A 22814-nucleotide genomic window follows, 5' to 3' on the forward strand; every position below is an offset into this window, starting at 1 on the left:
ATACTGATACCAGTGCTGGGGTGGGTGGGGGGGGGGGGGGTTAGGATATAAGTCCGCTTCCTTATCTGTCACTCACTCAACGTTGTGTCGATGTAGTGAAACTAGGGGTCACTCCTGGGAGCCCCAAACACCTCTGCTTTTTTTGAAAAAAGGCCAATGGGAATTGGCGAGTGGAATTTGCATGCCACTCACCCGGACATACAGGTATAAAAGGAGCTGGTATGCAACTACTCATTCAGATTTTCTCTTCGGAGCCGAGCGGTTGCATTCAGTGCACTGAATACAATTCCTCCAAATTCACCTCGTAAAACTGCTGGATTTAAGGCGCGTTTCAGCGGCTTCTCCCCCTCTGTGCCTGTGGAGTGCAGAGAACGCCCCTTGGCACTTCGGCAGAACGAAAAAAGAGAGTATATTCTAAATGAGTATATTTTCATTCACAAAAAGAGTGGCACACACGGAACGTCTTTTTAAAGATGTCTTTCCGTTTGTGTGTTATTCCTGGTTGCGGTCGTTATCTCTACGCTTCTGATGGCCACGTGTCTGGGTGCTGCCCACGCAGAGACATCGTTCATGGATGGATAATGTCCTCATTGCGAGAACATGACCATGGCAACGTTGCGGTTGCGGCTTGCTTTTCGTAAGAAAACCGGTCCTTCTACCTATGGGTTTGAGGCCGCATCGGCTAGCACTGGGGGCAATTTGGGGACATCAATGGGACCACCTCCACCAGGTGTCCCCCCACAGACCTCCCATTCCCCAGCACGCTCGCTTGCCCCGGTCGGGCGCTCGGACGAGACCTCCGGCTCGTCTCAGGGCAAGTTTAACCTCTTGTTCAGAGCCCAGGAAGATGATGAGTTATCAAGCGCAGCATCGGAGAACGGGCTCGTCCCGTCGTGCGCAGAGGCTTCGGCTGGGCTTCCTCCTTTGGGAATGGTCGCCCAGTCTCAGGCCGAAGCGGAAATGATGGACATGCTTTCCTGGACGGCCGCGAGCATCGGGCTAAAATGGAACCCTCCACTCTCCCCTGAACTCTCGCGGCTCGACGATTGGTTCCTGGGCTCAGGGTGCTGCCCATGGCCACGACCTGCCCCGGTTCCTTTCTTTTCAGAAGTGCATGAGGAGCTGACAAGATCGTGGGAGGCACCTTTTACTGCCCGGTCCTGGTCTTTCAGCTCCCCCACTCTCACTAACATTGATGGTGGAGCGGCCAGGGGGTATTCGGTGATCCCCCAGGTGGATAAGGCGCTCGCAGTGCACTTGTGTCCGCAGAGCGCCACCACCTGGCGCGGGCGCCTGAAGCTCCCATCCAGGGCATGTAGGTTTACGTCATCTCTGACGACTGGGGCCTACGGTGCCGCTGGACAAGCCACCTCTGCCCTGCATGCCATGGCTCTCCTGCAATTACACCAAGCCAAGGCGCTAAAAGAGCTGCACAAGGGTAGTTCTGACCCGCGATTGATGCAGGAACTGCGCTCAGTGACCGACCTCGCTCTCTGAGCAACGAAGGTCATGGCGCAGTCTCTCGGGCAGGCGATGTCCACCCTGGTGGTCCAGGAGCGCCACCTTTGGCTCAACTTGGTTGAGATGCAAGAGGCTGACAAGGCACAATTCCTTGACACCCCTATCTCCCAGGTTGGCCTGTTTGGCGACAACATTGAGGACTTTGCCCAGCAGTTCTCAGCGGTGAAGAAGCAGACGGAGGCCATACAACACATCCTGCCCCGGCGCGGCTCAATACCCCGCACCCTGTCTGCTCGTCGCAAGGTCGTCCTCCTGCAGCAACAACACCAGCTCTGCCGCAGCCCGCCCCCATGGCCCGGCCCCAGCGTGGAGCCCAACGCAGGAAGAAGACGCCACCTGTCTCATGGCCGGCCACTAAGAACCCAAGGAAGGCTTCGAAGCACCCCTGAGATGGGCAACCCAGGGGCGAGGAGACCCCATCCCCTGGTGGAAAAACTTTTTCAGAAGCTCCTGGGGCATATGGCATCCTCAGCAGCGGCCACACCGCTCGGGTTGATGCATATGAGACCGCTTCAGCACTGGCTTCAGACTCAAGTCACAAGATGGGCATGGAGTCGCGGGACACATCGCATGGCAATCATGCCGATCTGTTGCCGCCTCTTCAGTCCTTGGACCGACCTTGCATTTCAACGGGCAGGTGTTCCCCTAGAGCAGGTCTCCAGGTGTGTCGTGGTTACAACAGACACCTCCAAGACGGGCTGGGGTGCTGTATGCAATGAGCACACAGCCGCCGGCTCCTGGACTGGCCCGCGGCTGCGTTGGCACATCAACTGCCTAGAGTTGTTGGCAGTACTGCTCGCCCTGCAGAGGTTCCGGCCGTTGATCCAGGGTAAGCACGTGTTGATCCGGACGGACAACACAGCGACGGTAGCATACATCAACCATGTTGTACTCCTCTGGAGTCAGCAGCACCTCAAGTCGCTACGAGCCACTCACATCCCTCAACACTGCAGCAGAAGCGCTGTCATGACAGGTTACCCTCAGGGGAGAGTGGAGACTCCTCCCCCAGGTGGTCTAGCTGATTTGGAGTCAAATTGGTTGAGCACAGGTAGATCTGTTTGCTTCCAGGGAATCCTCCCACTGCCCGTTTTGGTACGCCCTGACCGAGGCACCCCTTGGTATAGATGCACTGGCACACAGCTGGCCCCCTGGACTATGCAAATACGTGTTTCCCCCAGTGAGCCTACTTGCACAGACCCTGTGCAAGGTCAGGGAGGACGAGGAGCAGATCATCCTAGTAGCACCCTACTGGCCCACCCAGACGTGGTTCTTGGATCTCACGCTCCTTGTGACAGCTGTCCCCCTCCACCTTGAAGGTGTATGTAGCCACTATTTCGGCTCATCACGATGCAGTAGATGGTAAGTACTTGGGGAAGCACGACTTGATCATCAGGTTCCTGAGAGGCACTAGGAGGTTGAATCCCTCCAGACCATGCCTCGTCCCCTCGTGGGACCTCTCTGTAGTCTTTCGTGGTCTACGAGGAGCTCCCTTTGAGCCCATGGAGTCAGCTGAGCTTAAGGCACTCTCTTTGAAGACTGCCCTCCTGACTGCGCTCACTTCCATCAAGAGGGTATGGGACCTGCAGGTGTTCTCTGTCAGCAAATCGTGCCTTGAGTTCGGTCCAGGTTACTCTCATGTGATCCTGAGACCACAACTGGGCTATGTGCCCAAGGTTCCCACGACCCCTTTTAGCGATCAGGTGGTAAACCTACAAGCACTGCCCCAGGAGGAGGCAGACCCAGCCTTGGCGTTGCTGTGTCCGGTGCGAGCTTTACACATCTATTTGTATCGCACACAGAGCTTTAGAAGCTCCGAGCAGCTCTTTGTCTGCTTTGGTGGACAGCGGAAAGGAAGCGCTGTCTCCAAACAGAGGATTGTCCACTGGGTCATTGACGCCATCGCGATGGCATATCAGGCTCAGGACATGCCACCCTCTGTGGAGTTACGAGCCAACTCTACCAATAGTGTGGCGGCCTTCTGGGCCCTGGCCAGTGGTGCCACTTTGGCAGACATCTGTAGAGCAGCGGGTTGGGCAGCACCCAACACCTTTGCGAGGTTCTACAATCTCCAGGTTGAGCCAGTCTCGTCCCATGTATTGGCAGGCATGAGCAGGTAAGTTCCAGGACAGCTGGCCGGGTGTACCGCTTGAGCATAGCGCCTTTCCCCTCCCTTGAGGTGAAGACGTGCACTCTTGACTCCCAGTCGTGTTCACAGACTGTGATCCCTGGATGATTTTCCTCCTTAGCCCTCTGGCAGTTGAGTTTGCGGAGAAACTCACTGCTGGCCCAGTACGTGCGCTAATGAGGCCCTGTACTGAGGTAGGTGGTCCACATGTGCTGGTTCCCCGAAGGCGACCCCATGTGATATCTTTCACAAAATTGTTTCCCTGTCGGTAAACTGCATCTTCCTTGGGCAGAGGCCCCTCTGCCCCTGGTCACCATGCTTTGTAGAAACTCCTCCCCCTTTGGGTAGGACCTACCATGGGACCTCTCCACATGACATACTTCTGACAAGATTTGGTAAGACCATGTGATGTATTCCACTTAAAATACCCCCCCCCCCTTTGGGCGGGGTGTGGTCTCCGCGATGTCTTCCCTAGGGAAGGACACCCCCCAACGTAGACACTTATGGCTCCCAGTCGGTTAATAAATTCCACTCTTTTTGGGGAGAAAAAAAGAGGAAAAGAGGCCTTGGCTGGGCTAGACTTTCCCTATTGTTGGGCAGTCGACTTGTTCCTGAAGGACCGTTCGACGCTCATAAGAGCATTGGGGGAGGTTACGTGACGGCCTGGTGTGCTGGCTACGAGGCACACAGCGGTCTGTCCTTCTTGCACCGCCAGTCCACGTAACACAGTTTGGATAGTTGTGGCGTTTTGTATAGGGACCCCTAGTGTCACTACAACGACACAACGTCGAGTGAGTGACAGATAGGGAACGTCATGGTTACTTTCGTAACCTCCGTTCCCTGATGGAGGGAATGAGAAGTTGTGTCCCTCTTGCCACAACGCTGAACTACCTGCTGAAATGGCCGGGACCTGGTCTCGGCTCCTCAGCACAAAACCTGAATGAGTGGTTGCATACCAGCTCCTTTTATACCCGTATGTCCGGGGGAGTGGCATGCAAATTCCACTCACCAATTCCCATTGGCCTTTTTTTAAAAAAAAGCAGAGGTGTTTGGGGCTCCCAGGAGTGACCCCTAGTGTCACTACATCAGCACTTCTCATTCCCTCCATCAGGGAATGGAGGTTACGAAAGTAACCATGACATTTTCATTCACACATTTATTTTTGGAAACCAGTCAACTTATATACAAAATATTGTTGTAATTTGTAAACTACTACTACTACTACTACTACTACTACTAATATTTTTAGAATTAAATTTTTTTAGAATTTTATTATACAATAGTAATACTCTATATATTCAGTCATGCCTTCTTAACTTTAAAACCCTCAGGCTTTTATTTTGGTGGAACACTCCAGAAAGTCCTTTGAGTGTGTGTATGTTGCCTAGTTCACAGTATTTTAATACGATTCTTATAAACAAATCTGGTGAAATGCTCCTCCGGTGCCATTCTCGATGCATGTTCTAACTGAATCAAACTATCCATATCTACATCTGAGATGTTGTTTGTGGGCACATATCACGTCACATATTGTGCGCCATTAGCTAAAATAGAAGCTCATCAAATTCCCCTGAGTGTGAAGTGTGTCTGAATGCTATGAGTGTGTGTCAAGTGAGCAGCGCACATTCACTGAAACGTGCTGCACATGTACTGTACACTATCTATTCACTTATTAAACACAGCCGTTTGCAATTCACAAACCTATAATTTGTCTTCAAGAGACTTAATAAAATACACAAGTCAAGTCATATGGACTGCTTTGATGGCACTTTAATTGTTCTTTTATGTCATTTTTGGAGCTTGACTGTAACGATCATGACTAACACATTATCTTATTTGAATCAGGCTGGACTGGGATTTGGATAGACGATCCAGTTAAAAACATCAGTATCGGAGCCAATACCGATCCAAGTATCAAATCGGTGTATCACTATGCAGAACCTCTAATGGTGTTTAAAGACCTGACTGATTGGTATGTGGGAATTCAGAGTCTCTGCAGAAGTCAGTGAGACATTATGTCAACATGCATGATGTCAAGCTATGTTAATGGAAGTAATCAATAAGAGAAAAGACCCAATAATTGACATTTTCTTCTTATTCCTCATAGGGCTGGACAAAAAGATAGATTTTCCGGTTAATTACAATCTTCATTTGAACAATCCCAACATGGTTCTTAAAATTCCAAGATTCATCTTTTACTTTTACTTTTAACTTTACTTCAGTTTTTGTTATGTTGATTATTATATCGGCTAAGCAAATAGCAATTGAACCGCACAGTTTGGGCCCTGATTTAAATTTGTTAAATTCTAATTTTCGAAATGTACAAAGTCAGAAGCTCAGCATTAGCTGAATGAGAATTATTTTCTTATGTTAGCAATATTGACATTTTAACTGGTATATGCCCAAATACAGTAAATTGTATCGAACTTCAGTTTTTGTTATGTTGTTTATTATTATACTATATCTGGTAGGTACATAGCAATTGAACGGCACAGTTTGGGCCCTGATTATTTCTTTTTTTATTTATATTTTTAAATGTACCAAGTTAGAAGGTTACCTGTATAATTTATAGCATTAGCTGAGAAATAATTTCTTTCATACGTCAACAAAATGGACATTGTAACTGAAATATGCCCAAATAAATCAGAATTGAATCTAATTCTATTAAAATCTAATCAAATCGAGAGCTTGTGAATCACAATCAAATCAAATTGTGAAATATTTATAGATACTTTGCTCTAATTCCTCATACTCAGTAGACATGGTCTGAAAATATCCATATATATATATATTTGGTATAAGCATTTTGACCAGTGGCTCAGGAGTTCCCATAAATAAGCCTTGGGCTATTCAAGACATTACATGAGGTTTGATTGGCTTTTAAAAAACTCAAGAGACAGCATATGTTCAGAAAATGTATTTGTGCTCTCTGGCACTTTGAGCCATGGCGCCCATGCAGGCCATGCACGTATGAATCCCATTCTTCCCCTTTCTCCCATCCTTTCCTGTCTGTTCTCTCACTGTTCTTATCCATAAAATTCACAAAATGCCCAAACTTAACAGTGAACTGAGCATCACTTGTATGTGAGTACAGTGTATGAGAGAGTACTACTTTCTAAAGGTGATGAGACCAAAGTACGCAATCCACCACTGCTGAAAATGTTCATTCTAAAAGCCTGGTGTTAGTTGGAGAAAATGAAAGTGATTGCATGTGTCTTCCACGAGTGATTTATCTCCACTGTGAGTCCACCTGTCTTCATAGGAATGAAGACGTGAATCAGAAAGAACATACGGTCTTGTTTTGGCACAGGAATCAACACCCTTGTCACCTTTGCAGCTCAGCCTACCTGACTTGAAAATGAATATATATATATATATATAATTATTGTTATTTTACAGGTTTTATGGCTTTATTTTGGCTGTCACAGTCAGTGGGGTGGGGGGGCGGAGAGGAAGTAGATGAGAAAGCAGGCAGAGGGAGGACAGCTAATTTTTGATCCAAGGGGTGCTTTGCAGGCCAGGGGGGTGACAGCTGCACTGTCTTTAGCCCGAATTTGAATTTGAATTCTATCTAACGATGCAGCGACGCGCGGACTTGGCATGGCAGTCTGGTAATCTTCTTGACACAAATGCCTGGGCTTTTCTTGTGTGCCCTCACAGAGATTTGGGTAATTAAAGTTAAATTGAAGGAATAAAAAATATCCTTCTTGTACTGAAGCTATCTCGCTAATGCCAAGTGTGAATAGTCAGGGTTGTCCTTAGAACTATAATCCCAAATGCTATTTCTCCTGTAACGGGGAACTGCCATATTTTTGGGGAGCTCCAAAAGACAGTGATAAGGCCCACAGAGTTTTCATCTTACAGACATCTTTTTGGAGAGGTAGGAACCGAAGAAGTGAAATGAAAGTCGAAAATGTCAATGGTCGAGTAGTCTATAACCAAGTCTTTATATTTGGGCTATTTTATGTATGAGTTATTTGCATGTATGTTGACAGATGTGATACAGTGGCCTCAAAAAAGTATTTAGACATTTAAATCACTCTCAGAATGTCAAAATTGCATTGCAAAGATGTGCAATCTTCAATAAATTACACTTTTCTCAGAACTAACTTCACTTTTCTTAGCCATTTTTGCATTTTCAAAGTCATTTTAGTGAATGTATGAAGACAGTTCCCCTCAAGTCCACATAGGTGTCCTTACAGAGTAACCACAGGTGTAGTTCATTATTATGGACATGTACCACAAAGTTAGACAACTAGGAAGTGTCCAAAACGTTATCTTAAAGTATGTCTATTATTCTGAAATTGAAACCTAAAACTTTTTATGAAATGTTTTGCTTGAAAACTATCCCTGTGCTATCTTCCTTTAAAATAAGTGTCCAATTATGTTGTGGAGCCACTCTACACATTACAATGTGAATTGAGTTCAACAAGATTACAAAGTCTGTTAATTCAACAGTTGTTTCACATCCAATATGGCTTAATCTGAAGTTTAATGTTAAATAATTGTGTGACAGTTTTGTAAACACAAATTCATTCTAAACTAATACTAAATAAATAAATAAATAAATAAATAAATAAATAAAAAACTACATTAGCAGATTAAGTCTAGATAAGATCTTTTTGGGTGATACAGAGTTCATGCAAATCTCTAATAAACTTTTTTCAACTGGATATTATTTTGCTAAAATAATATTTATACAATGTGCATAGGCGGGACGTTTAAGATAGGAAGTTCTGAACCATTCAAAGACACAGACAAAACTGTAACATACATGCACGCATTACACCCTGAGAATGCTTTAACATGCCCACATCACACACAATATTTTAATGCACGCTCCTCGCTCTCAGAACACTTTTACACACACAACACATACCGAGAATGCTTTAAACTCACTCACCTCAAATGCACTGTACAAAATGATATAAAACACGTTCCTTACACACATAAAATACTGTAACACTTCTAAAAAACACACATACATATCACACACTAGGGATATTATAACAACTTCTCTACAGTCTAAACACCTTTAACACACAAACCACATGCTGAGAATACTTTAACACATGCACCTTACTTGCACAGAAAAATAAACCTTAAAACAAATCCCTTTCTATCAATGTTTAAACAAACTTAATATTTTAATAAAATGTGACCAACTTTGCATTTGTGACAAAGTACTTTACTGAAATTTTCCTTAAGATAATTACATAATTATTTATTTACTGGATACTTCAGTACTGTTTATATATTAAAATGTGAGAATTAAATAGTTTATCATTAGAAATTTGTTTGTAACATTCAGTCCTAAGTATGGGTTTACCTGTATATTGCACTCTGCCTCATGGTCTATGAGAAAATGATTTCGAAATTTGACACAGCCCTATAGTAATTGCAAATGTGTGAACTAATGATACAGTTGTGGAAGCCTAATGCATAAAAACCTGGTCTGCAAACACAAAGTTTGTAGACTCAATTGTGTGGGTGCCCCAGTCAGTTTGTGCTTTCACAATCATTTTAATCACAGGTTAAAACAAGCCTTTAACCACAGGTTGCTTCAAAGTGCTGTCTTTGCAATAAACTTACAAGTATGAGTCAATGAGAGAGTTGTGGAAGCCAAATGTGAAGTATCTGGGGACAAGTTGGAGGTTCAGCTCCAGGTGCTAATGACCCAGATATTGTGCTCACCTACAATCATTTTGGGAGAAGCATTTTACTCAATATAGTCTCAGGACAACTTGTGATAATTCATACAAGATGGCGAAACAAGATATCGTATGACTTGGCTCGTATGAAAAGGTACAACTTTTATTCCCACAGAGACCAACAAATCAACAAATATAATTTAAAATGGATAAAACACCAACTGATATTGATACAGCAACAATTTTAGCTAGCTTCTTATCCAAAACTTTATTTTAAGACAGGAAACATCTAAGAACAAATTTGGTTTCTCATTCCATATTTATGTATGCTATACAAAAGACTGATCAATAAAATAACCTGTAACATGCTTTCCTCTTCTTGTTCCAAACCCCAATGTTTTCTTTCTTCCGTGGTACACAAAAGTTATTTTCCTATTGAAATCATGGTTAGGTTTAGGCTTTGGGTAAAATGTAACACTTATTGTTAGCTTTAGGTGTGGGTTAGATATTAAACTTAGGAGAAATCATACCATCAGTGATTGGTTTGTTTATTTTTCTCTAAGGGAGAAAAGGTAGTGCAGTTTTTACCATACTTCTCACAAGACAGAGTTGACTTTGCAATAGTTTGTGTAAATAAGTGAGTTGCAGTGTAGGTCAAAGGTAATGTTGCTCCAGAAACCTTTCTTTTGTCTATCGCTACTGATGCGAGCCAAAAGTTTGACTTTACAAACAGTAAAACAGTTCAAAGGAATGTGTGTGAAAAGCGTACGTTTGTGGCCTGAAAATACAAAAGTTGCAAGTTCAGTCCCAGGCAAATACAGGCCAGAAACTTGAAATGACTGTGCATGTGGCAGTGGATGTGGGTTTATGTAGAGGAGGTGTCATTGTGAAGTTGCAGGCATGCAGACAAAAAGGTTACAGGTAAAGGACTCCAGAAAATTGGAGTTCACCCAAAAATGACAAATTTGTCATAATTTATTATCATGGCATTTCAAAACCGTATTCTCATGGTGTTTCAAAACCGTACTTACTTTTTTATGAGGATGCAAAATTAGATGTTTTAATGTATATCACATCCCAACATTATGAACGTTTTTTGAGTTTCTTTATATTTTCATTTTCATTGGATATTTACAAAAACATGTGTGTACGCCAGTCACACATTCCAGGCTGGCCACAGTTTTTGCTAGACACACTCGTGATGCACACACACACACTACAATCACAATTTCTCATGCATGACGTTGCTGAGCAATGTGGCACAAACAGACACCCAAACTTCTGAGTGCGTTGGTTTTCATAACAACTCTGCTGATCTGGCAGTGCGCTTGCGGCTCATACTTTGTAAATGCAAGAGGAATTAAGTTCTCCAGCTACCATCTGGTTTGTAATAATAGAAAGGAGACCGCAAAGAAATTAACCTGTGTCTGAAGTGCAGACTTGTTGACTTGACGTGCCTCAAGTGGAGTAGCAGCACTTCAATTTGAGTGAGTGGGAAGCAAATAATTAAGTTGGGCATTCACTAAAAATGAGTTGCGCTCACTGATAGCCCTGTTTGTTTGCATGCATGGTCTGCTATGTTTTAGCGGAGGTTAAATTATGGAAATCAGGTAACAGCACTAAACATGTCCCAACATGTTGTGCTAAACGCAATTCATCATGTGGGTCAGTTTTGAGTGCTTGGTTGTGGAGGATGCAGCATCGCTTTACCACTGCGATCCAGTTACCTGAATCGGCTCTATAAAATGCCGTAAATACGCAAAACTACACCACATTTCTGGATATATGCCTATTGTTAATGATGTTCTGTATCATTTTATCGTCATTTTATAAATTATCACTGCTATGATCAAGAGCAAATGTACATAAATATTTTAAGATAATTCTGTTTTCCGTCTACTTTCCATGTGCGGGTTATAGTCCAACATTAAATGTGGCAAGCAAATAGTTTTGTGAACAATCGCACTCTATATAAAGCTTAATTTACATAAAATAGAAAGAAAAGTTAATTTAAATACAGCACAGCACTATTTCAGCACATTTAGTGCCTGGTTAAACTGCATTGTTTCCACTGATTGAATGAAATGCAGTTTTTGTATTGATATACCGCATGCAAAAGTGGTGCAACTGTTTAGTGAATTCGCCCGAATATGTCATAATGGAAATTCGTCTCCAGATTTTTTTTCTTTTTTGTAACAACCTTCAACCTGATTCCTACCTGAGACACCTTTTTCCCTTTAAGTTTACAGGGGCCTATTGCTTGGGGCATAATACCTCTGAAAATACTGCATAGCTGTCTTCTCAGTAACCACAGTAGGGAGAATGTGGGAGGCTGGGCAACAAGGCGCTCATTGTTACCCCTTCAATAGCTCAGCACCTCCTGTGTCACATTGCACAAAAAAGGACAGCAGTATGAGTGTGTGTTAGGAAGGAGGCCCAAAGTTTACCTGGTCTGCTGTTGTAGACACCACGGCAGCCAAGAGGCATCAGCAGGCAGCAGAGCATGACAGGCCCCACATCAAAGCTCAAGCACCACACCTTGATCCAGAACTCCCACCCCACGGCCCACACCTTCTCCCGTCAGGGCACACCTGAGAGAGGGGCCACCCCGCACCTTCAAAGAGAGGCTAAGAGACATGAGACGCAAATAAACGTCTAGACACTTTCTCTTACAGTGACCGAATGGTGTGGAATTTTGCTCTCTTTGCACCACATCTCTGTCAAACGGTTAGAAACAATGTGATTGATTTGGGGAGTGTCATTTTTGATTTTTTTTTTTTTTCACCATCAGAGAGGAGCAATTGAATTGCTTATGCATTTTATGTGTGAAACCTACTGCATGTGCAATGGTAAATAGGAGTGGTGATAGTGTAGTGGGCTAAAGCACATAATTGTTAATCAGAAGGTTGCTGGTTTGATCCCCACAGCCACCACCATTTTGTCCTTGAGCAAGGCACTTAACTCCAGGTTGCTCCGGGGGAATTGTCCCTGTAATAAGTGCACTGTAAGTCGCTTTGGATAAAAGCGTCTGCCAAATGCATAAATGTAAATTTGAGTGAGAAATTCAAGTATCTTAATCTGAGTGAAATACATACAAATATCTGCTTTAGGCAAAACAAATATGCTTAAAGTAATGTTTTGAATGTTAAACAGTAGAATACAAGTAACATTTCGATTAACACACACAATAAAAAATACAAAAAATAGCAAAAATCACAGTTACACTAAGGCTCTTAAAATAGAAGTACATGGGGCCAGGGAGTAAACATTAAAATACACTGTTTCAGAAGTAAGGCCACCAGACTTAAACATTATATGTATTGATATAGGATATTGTAAGTCTGCTACAATCTCACACTGACCTTGTCTGGAAAGTTATATTCAAACTTCAGCATCATGACTGTAACAGCAGTAAACTCTGTAATTTTGGATTATGTCAGTAATGCATAACTTGAAGTTCATCCACTATTTAGATCATTTTACAGCTAAAATATTAAACAAGTTTTACAGAATGCTTTTAAAAAAATATAAGCTTTACATGTCTACTTTTAAACTCTGAAGATGGCCCCATATACATCAGTTGTATGTGCTTTTCTGTTTCTTTTCTTTTTTTTGTTTTTTCAAAAAAACACAACCATTGAGGTTAATAATTTTCTGTGGGTGTCGACATTATGCCACTAATGCTGCCAATAGAGCTTAACTTGTATTGCACCTTGGAATAATGCTTTAACTGCACCTAAACGTCTTGTACAAAAAATAAATAAATAAATAAAAATAAAAAAATAAAAAATAAATCCATTTTTATTCAACATTAAAAAACATATGAGCAATATTTGGCTTAGTTGCTATGAGATTTCAGTATTTATGTCTTTGTTGTAAGGTATTTGAATATATCCACTGATCTAAATGGCTCAGAGGCGTGGATGAGAATGTTTTCAATACATACCTGTCTGAAATAATTAATTATGTTTGTTAAAGCCTTCAGCCAAGAGCATTTTTTTTTCTTTCTTTCAGACGTTTGCTTGTCTTAGCACCTCTCGCCACCCAGTGTTAGGAGACAGATTTAATTGCCACATTAAAGCCACAAAAAAGAGAGCTCAGTCTCCTCATAAACAGAAGCCACACCTAGCAGGGTAATAGTTTCACCTTTAAAAAAAAGCTGTCCACACTGTAATTAAAGAGAAAGGGTTCCACAGAGTAATCTGACTTTATACTGCTGATGGAATAATGTTCAGCCAAGAATGCGAATAAGTGTAGGGCTTTACTGGTTGTTTAGATCAGTGTTACTATCAGAAATAATTAATAATTATTTATTTAGTTATTAATTAATATTTAAATTAATTAATTGAATCTAACTCATTAAAACCTCATATGGGGCTCCAGTAAATGTAGTGCGCTACGTTTAGGAGCGGGTTTGGTTATTAGCAATAATTAATAATTATCAAAGATAATTATTAATTATTAAAATCAATAGAACATTGATGAGAATCAGTGTTAGCTTTTTTAATCCTTTAAAATCAACAATTATCAAAGATAATCCTTAATTATTAACATCGATGAAACATTAATTAAAATTAACACTAGCTTATTGATCATTCAAATTCAACAATCATCAAAGATAATTATCAATTATCAAAAATCAATAGAATATTAATAAGGATTAACACTGATGGAGCACCACCCTGGAATCAGGGACTAATAACCAGATAGTAAAACAGTCTCAATATTAGATTGTTTTCTTAGGAAAATCGACATCCGAAGAATATCGATTTTCGGGAAAAAACAATGAATGAAGGCTTGAATCCGAGCACTGACATCCCGTCAGCATGACACAGGCGTATGCAAAACAAACCAAAACACTTCTCTTTGTAATATAACAAAGTTTATTTATGCAGTAATATCAATTAATAATTAATACAATGCAGGCAATAAACTTCCGACTTACAACTACAAACAAAACAGTGATATGATTAGATATGGAAATAAAAATAATCCTATAACACATAAGGTGTGTTTGTGTGTGTATGTGTGTGTGTGGTTAGTACGAGAGAGAGAGAGAATAAAGTGATGGCCCTAAAGCCGATTTCGCGATCGTGGGAGAGAAAGCAGCTGTTAGTTTATATCTCAAAGATGCGGTGGATGGCTCGTAAAAGTCCCGCGTTCTTTGACTCTTTAATGGATAACTCAGTTTGCTGGTTTCACCCGCGATGGCAAACATGCACAACAGTCCAATTTGGTTGGACCACAATACAGCAAAACAAATTTGTGATAATTAATACCCTGAGTATTAATAATGAGCGGACATGGCGGTCTGTAAACTGTACAAGAAAAAACCTTGAAACACAAGAATAACACACTATAATATTATATCTCTGCACAGACGTAAACCTCTTACTTGAATCGCATGAGGACAGAATGTGTGTTCATCCGTCCTTTAATTCCGACCCGGTTCCTTGAGGCTCGGGTGATGACGGGAGGCCGTTTCCTCGCTCTGTTGGCAGGCATGGCTGTTGATTCTCGGCGGGCTGGCGGAGAACTCTGAAATGCTGACTTGATTGAAGATGGAAGAGAAATCTTGAATCTCTTCACTTCTGCAGGCAAACGGATGAAGATGCAGATTGCTCGGCGGTCTCCTTCGGATCCGTTAGAGTGTTCGGTTGAACACAGAGTAATCTCAACTCGTCCAGCGAGATGGAGATTGTATGGCCACAGTTTCAAGTCGGACTTACTTCCTTGTGCCATGAGGTTGCACCTGAGAGCAGCGATGAGCTGCGTCTACACACTGCAAACAAATTTGCTGGAAGCAAATCCCGGAAGCACTTCAGATTTCAACTCCTGATGATGTCATGTTTGAGGGACGTTCTGTTGTGTGCATCAGCCAATAGGAGTTGAGAGTTCGATCCTTTAGTGAGCAAGGCTTCATGGGATTTGTAGTCTGTTTTGGACTCCCTTTGTTTGATTTTGGTGTGATTTTTATCAGTAACATTTACGACTTGGTGTGTGGGGGCTGAGTTGGGTTTTACGACTTGTGTTAGGCCTGCCTTTGTCTTCTATCTGAATACATGAGACCCAACATAATCCTTGGTCAAAATAATTAAGGACAGTTTTGTTTCCTGTTTTCCCTGTAACTGAAATATGATCACAAAAATTAAAACAGAGAAGCCAAAGATTGAGGGTGGAATTCACCACGAATTGTGCCCGCTGATTGCATCGTTTATCTGCATATGCTGTCTGTGTTGTTTTAGCGGCCAATTCACTGAATAAATTATGCAAATCAGGTAACTGTACAAACATGCCAAAAAAAATTTAGTGCTAGGTTCAATTTACCTGGTGCAAATCTAGCAGGTCGGTTCTTAGTGCTAAGTCATGGGGGGATACAGCAGACTATCAATATCTGGCATATTTACTTAAACTGTACAGCACTGATCCAGCACTACAATCCAGCAAATCAAATCAAATCAAAATCAAATCACTTTATTGTCACACAGCCATATACACAAGTGCAATGGTGTGTGAAATTCTTGGGTGCAGTTCCGATCAACATAGCAGTCGTGACAGTGATGAGACATATACCAATTTACAATAACATCAAATTAACACAACACAATTTAAACATCTGTTATACACATAATTACACTCAACAATATACAAATAATAACATAACATACACTGTACAGTACACAATACGCTTTTTTTCATTTTTTTTTTTACTATATAGATACACATTATTCAATAAAAATTAAAAATTAAAATATATATAAAAAAGTATATATATATATATATAGAATGTACAGTATTGTACTGTACTGACATTCAGGCTGTCGGTTGATAGTCAGTTGTTAAGAGAGAACATAATATAATAATAATATAATTTATGACAGTCCGGTGTGGGATATAAGAGTAAGGGTAATAAAGTGCAGTGCTGATGAATTTTGATCGTGGGAGATCAAGAGTTCAGAAGTCTGATTGCTTGGGGGAAGAAGCTATCATGGAGTCGGCTGGTGCGGGTCCTGATGCTGCGATACCGCCTACCTGATGGTAGCAGTGAGAACAGCCCATGGCTCGGGTGGCTGGAGCAGTGATGGCCATTAGCTTCGCTAAGGTTTCTTGCTGACAAACAAGCAAATTGAATATTTTAAAATATGGAAAATAAAGATAATTCTGGTTGCAGTGGATATTTAACTACAATCAATGGAAACTAAATCTGCAAATGTGTCCTATCATTTGCTAGTGATGAAAAAAGTCTTGATTATGTTTGTGAACAACTAATGCAGGTAAAGACATTTTCCAACCAAAAACATATCAAAACACTTAGTAGCTTACACAAAAACACATCAAAAAAGTACCGTGGCTTTGCCATGTTTTTGGACCTTTACAATTACCTGGGAGCACCATGCAAACACAATAGTATATGTAAATACAATAGTAATAGTAAAATAGTATATACAATAGTATATAAATAAGGTAACTATATATGAAAGTACAATGGTTGTACCATGGCATTCTTTGAATTACTTTGAAGCATCATGTAAATTCAACTGAATGTGAATATGGTAATCATATATCTAAGTAGTAACATGGTATTCTTTGAATTAACTAAAGGCACCTTGTAAATACAAGAGTGTAGAATATGGTAACCATATATCAAAGTACTATGGTAGTACAATGTTATTATTTAAGTACATTGAAGAACCATGTAAATACAGAATGTTAAATAAATATGGTTGTTCAATGGTATTACCATCTGGTACCATCAGATATTAGAGTGTTATTGCCCAGGTTTGCTCACATATACAGGAATTTGGCCTCTGAATTGAAGCTTGAGGGTAAAAACATCCTGGTTACTTGCGTAACCTCCATTCCCTGATGGAGGGAATGAGATGTTGTGTCAATGTAGTGACACTAGGTGTCACTCTTGGGAGCCCGAAACATCTCTGGTCTTTAAAAAAAGGCCAATGAAAATTGGCGAGTGGTATTTGCATACCACTCCCCCGAACATACGGGTATAAAAGGAGCTGGTATGCAACCACTCATTCAGGTTTTGTGCTGAGGAACCGAGACAAGGTCCCGTCCATTTCAGCGGGTAGTCCAGTGTTGTGGCAGGAGGGACACAACGTCTCATTCCCTCCATCAGGGAACGGAGGTTACGAAAGTAATCATGATGTTCCCTATCTGTCACTCACTCGATGTTGTGTTGATATAGTTGATATACAGCGCTTCCTTTCCGCTGTCCACCAAAGCAGACAAAGAGCTGCTCAGAGACTCTAAAGCTCTGCGTGCAATCCAAATAGATGCGTAAAGCACGCACCGGACACAGCAACGTCAGGGCCGGGTCTGCCTCCTCCTGGGGCAGTGCTTGCAGTTTCACCACCTGATCCCTAAAAGGGGTCGTGGGAACCTTGGGCACATAGCCCAGTCGGGATCTCAGGATCACGTGAGAGTAGCCCGGACCGAACTCCAGGCATGTTTCGCTGACAGAGAATGCTTGCAGGTCTCCTACCCTCTTGATGGAAGTGAGCGCAGTCAGGAGGGCAGTCTTCAAAGAGAGTGCCTTAAGCTCAGCTGACTGCAGGGGCTCAAAGGGGGCTCCCTGTAGACCCTGAAGAACTATAGAGGTCCCATGAGGGAATGAGGCGTGGTCCTCCTGGTGCCTCTCAGAAACCTGATGATCAGGTCGTGCTTCCCTAAGGACTTACCGTCCACTGTGTCGTGGTGTGCCGCTATAGCAGCTACATACACCTTCAAGGTGGAGGGGGACAGCCGCCCTTCCAACCTCTCCTGCAGGAAGGAAAACACAGATCCGACTGCGCATCTCTGGGGTCTTCGCGTCAGGAAGAACACAACTTAGCGAACAGACGCCACTTCAAGGCATACAGGCTCCTCATAGAGGGGGCCCTAGCCTGAGTGATCGTGTCTACCACCGCGGGTGGTAGGCCACTTAAGTCTTCCGTGTCCCGTCCAGGTGCCAGATGGTGCCCCGCCCCTGAGAAAGAAGGTCTTTCCTCAGGGGAATTCACCGGGGGGGCTGTCACGAGTAGCGTGATGTCCGAGAACCACGTCTGGGTGGGCCAGTAGGGTGCTACCTGGACGACCTGCTCCTCGTCCTCCCTGACCTTGCACAGGGTCTGTGCAAGTAGGCTCACTGGGGGAAACACATATTTGTGTAGTCCAGGGGGCCAGCTGTGTCTTCTTTCAAGAGGTGCCTCGGTCAGGGCGTACCAGAGCGGGCAATGGTAGGATTCTTGGGAAGCGAACAGGTCTACCTATGCCTGCCCGAATCGACTCCAAATAAGCTGGACCACCTAAGGGTGGAGTCTCCACTGAGGGTAACCTGTCGTGACAGCACGTCCGCTGCAGTGTTGAGGTCGCCCGGGATGTGAGTGGCTCACAGCGACTTGAGGTGCTGCTGACTCCAGAGGAGGAGACAGCAGGCGAGTTGTGACACACAACGGGAGCATACACCGCCTTGACGGTTGATGTATGCCACCGTTGCCATGTTGTCTCTCCAAACTAACACATGCTTGCCCTGGATCAACGGCCGAAACCTCCGCAGGGCGAGCAGAATTGCCATCAACTCAATGCAGTTGATGTGCCATCGCAGCCGTGGGCCCGTCCAGGAGCCGGCGGCTGCATGCCCATTGCATACAGCGCCCCAACCCGTTTTGGAGGCGTCTGTCATAACCACGACGTGCCTGGAGACCTGCTCTAGGGGAACGCCTGCCCGTAGAAATGTGAGGTCAGTCCAAGGGCTGAAGAGGCAGTGACAGACCAGCGTGATGGCCACGCAATGTGTCCCGCGGTGCCATGCCCTTCTCGGGACTCGAGTCTGAAGCCAGTGCTGAAGTGGTCTCATATGCATCAACCCGAGCGGAGTGGCCACCGCTGAGGATGCCATATGCCCCAGGAGCCTCTGGAACAGTTTCAGTGGAACCGCTGTCTTCTGTCTGAACGCCTTCAAACAGGTCAGCACCGAATGTGCATGCTCGTTCGTGAGGCGCACCATCATCGAGACTGAGTCCAACTCCAAGCTGAGGAAAGAGATGCTCTGAACCAGGAGGAGCTTGCTCTTTCCCCAGTTGACATGAAGCCCTAGTCGGCTGAGGTGCGAGAGCACCAGGTCCCTGTGTGCACACAACATATCCCGAGAGTGAGCTAGGATTAGTCAATCATCAAGATAGTTGTGGATGCGGATGCCCACTTCCCTTAATGGGGCAAGGGCTGCCTCTGCGACCTTCGTGAAGATGCGAGGGGACAAGGACAGGCCGAAAGGGAGGACCTTGTACTGATATGTGTCGAGGTAGAATCGAGACGTGGAAGTACGCTTCCTTCAGGTCTACCGCCGCGAACCAATCTTGATGCCGGACGCTCGCTAGAATGTGTTTTTGCATCAGCATCTTGAACGGGAGTCTGTGTAAAGCCTGGTTCAGTACTCACGGGTCCAAGATTGGCCGCAACCCACCGCCTTTCTTCGGTACAATAAAGTAGGGGCTGTAAAACCCCTTCTTCATCTCGGCCAGAGGGACAGGCTCTATCGCACCCTTCCGTAGGAGGGTAGCAATTTCAGCGCACAAGGTAGCGGTGTTCTCGCCCTTCATCGAGGTGAAGTGAACGACGCTGAACCTCCGCGGATGCCTGGTGAACTGAATCACGTAGCCGAGTCGGATGGTCCAGACCAGCCATCGTGATGGGTTGGAAAGCGCAAGCCATGAGTCCAAGCTCCGAGCAGGGGGACCAAGGGGACAATCTCGTCGGATGTACCGGTGGGTGGGGCCTCGCGGTGGGGCGGAGCCTGAGGTGCCAAATCATATCGTGGCTGTGCTGAGTTCAGGGACATCGAAGCACTTACCTGGCTCCTTGTGACCACCCCCGGAACAGCCAGGGACTTCCGTGTCCAACTGGACAAGCCCGCTCTCCGATGCTGTGCTCGAGAGCTCATCACCTTCACGGGCTCCGAACAAGAGGTCGAACTCGCCATGAGATGAGCCTGCGGACTCATCCGGAAGCCCGATCGGGGCAGACGAGTGTGCTGGGGAATGGGAGGTCCGTGGGGGATACCCAGCAGAGGTGGTCCCATTGGGGCCCCCAAATCGCCCCCAGTGCTAGACGCGCTGGCCTCATACCCGTAGGTAGAAAGACCAGGTGGCAAGCCATGACCGCATCGTTGCCATGGACAAGTACATGACCCATCCACGAACGCTGTCTCTGTGTGGGCAGACATGAAAAAAAGACAGCGATCGTGACCATCAGAAGGCGAGAGATAACGACTGCAACCAGGAATAACACACAAACGGAAAGGCATCTTTAAAAAGACAATCCGTGTGTGCCGCTCTTTTAGAGAAATACACTCTTTTTTTTAGAATATACTCTTTTATTTCTGCCGCAGCACCCAGGGGCATTCTCTGCAGTGCACCAGTGCAGAGGGGGGACAAGCCACTGAAATGCGTCGTCAGATCCAGCAGAGGTGAATGAACAGCCGTTCGGCTCCGAAGAGAAAATCTGAATGAGTGGTTGCATACCAGCTCCTTTTATACCCGTATGTTCGGGGGAGTGGTATGCAAATACCACTCGGCAATTTTCATTGGCCTTTTTTCAAAGACCAGAGGTGTTTCGGGCTCCCAAGAGTGACCCCTAGTGTCACTACATTGACACAACGTCGAGTGAGTGACAGATAGGGAACTGAATTACAACAGCTAGACACGAATTACAGGAAAAGGTGAATAGTATTCTGTATGTACATAGAGTTGTTATATACAGGAATGTGCAAAGGAAATTTTGTTCAAATGGGTTCGTAGAGGTAGTAGTATAATTCTGAAAAATAAAATGTTAAAATAGTGTTTTTGCATATTGTACATGTAGGTTTGTATAGGTAGCATGCATAAATATGAATTTACATGTTTTTTTTTACGTGCACATACATTTTATATTGCACCATACTGTGTACTTTTATACTGCATTGCACTATACTATACTATACTATACTATACTATGATAAAGCTAACATGAGTAATCTTTTAGATATTTTGTCTTTGACTGTATATTCCGTGCATCTGGTTGAATAATAATAATAATAATAATAATAATAATAATAATAATAATAATTCAATGTAGCAAGCAACTTTTGCCATGTAGTTTGTAGTGTAACTTGCTACTTTCTTGAAGTGTAGCTTTTAGCTTAGCTTAACAAATTTTTCTGTTGAGTAGTTTGTAGCTTAGCTAGTTGTATTTTTTGAGTAGCTTGCCCAACACTGCAATCTAGGCACCTTTATCAGCTCTTTAAAATACCAAAAATACGCTGGACAATATCATTTGATGATTTTTTGCTTTCATAATAACTAGAAAATGTAAAAGCACATCTTTTTTTTAATTTATTTCCATTTACAGCCTGTTTTCTATGTGGAGTAATAGGGAGACTTTAATTGCGGCAATCAAATAGCACTGTTTTTATGTGAATAAGGCAGTATCATTAATAAGCCTAATTGACATGCGTGGTTGTGCTACAAAAATTGACAATAATTTAATTTAAACATGCGCAGTCAGCACCTGGTTAACAGGATTGCAGGTGGTTAGTGAATGAGATCAATAATAAGCCTAATTGACATGCGTGGTTGTGCTACAAAAATTGACAATAATTTAATTTAAACATGCGCAGTCAGCACCTGGCTAACAGGATTGCAGGTGGTTAGTGAATGAGTTCAAATAAAATAAAAATGTGCACAAAAGTGGCACAACTATTTAGTGAATTCACCTCTTGAGACTTTGGAGCGCCACTGTCACACATGGCCGTACGTCTCTAAGTTAAACATTTCACAATGAGCAGGACAGATGTTAAGAGTGTTAAAACCCACCAGAGCACTGTGATAAAGGGTAAATATTTCTGAATTTACTGCTAAAGTTCTGATAACCCTACTTTATCACCTTTTGTGCAGGACTCTTCATAAGACTGATTGATGGTAAGCACCTTGCTCTTATCAAACCAATTTTTCTTCAGTCTTCTCTTAGGAATCAACCCTAGATGCCCTCTAACACAATGGAGATTTCCTGCTGTCTTTGTCCTGGGGATTTTGCATGCCAGTGGAGGGTACGGTGTGAATATAGAGGGAAGGGAAACATGAAGAGATCTGCTATGCTGGGACTGGAACTCTCTGGCTCTGTGGTGGAATAAAAATGGCAGTGAGGATTAGAGGAGAGTTCTACAGCTTGTGGGATAAGCTGATCTTCCACACTTCAGGTAACTCTTTTTTTTTAAAATGGGGTGCTTTGGGGAAATAATGTGAGACATGCCTAAGGAGACAATCTGGTCTTCCAGAAAAGAGGACATTTAAGTCAGGCTTAAAACAGTGTGGTCACCACTGCAGCTGGTGAGATCAGAACTGTGATCAGGACCTTAAAACAGCAAGAAACACCTAAGGATGACAGGCAGAATTTAATGCAAATGTCTCTTTGAGATTTCATTCAATAGATTATTTTAGTGACATAGGGTCAGCTAATCTCTAAGAGGATGAAGACATTCTAATGAA

General features: G+C 43.4%; 1 long non-coding RNA gene across 1 annotated transcript in view; it reads right to left on the bottom strand.

Annotated features, from left to right (window-relative positions):
* The window catches only part of LOC127411578 (uncharacterized), a 60373-nt gene extending 51377 nt beyond the window's left edge, over window positions 1–8996 (bottom strand). Inside the window, exon 1 of the long non-coding RNA XR_007892307.1 lies at window positions 8976–8996. This is a non-coding gene — a long non-coding RNA (uncharacterized LOC127411578). The remainder of the gene's footprint in view (window positions 1–8975) is intronic.
* Between the last annotated feature and the right edge of the window lie 13818 nt (window positions 8997–22814).

Source organism: Myxocyprinus asiaticus, chromosome 20 (assembly GCF_019703515.2).
Source record: "Myxocyprinus asiaticus isolate MX2 ecotype Aquarium Trade chromosome 20, UBuf_Myxa_2, whole genome shotgun sequence".
NCBI lineage: Eukaryota > Metazoa > Chordata > Actinopteri > Cypriniformes > Catostomidae > Myxocyprinus > Myxocyprinus asiaticus.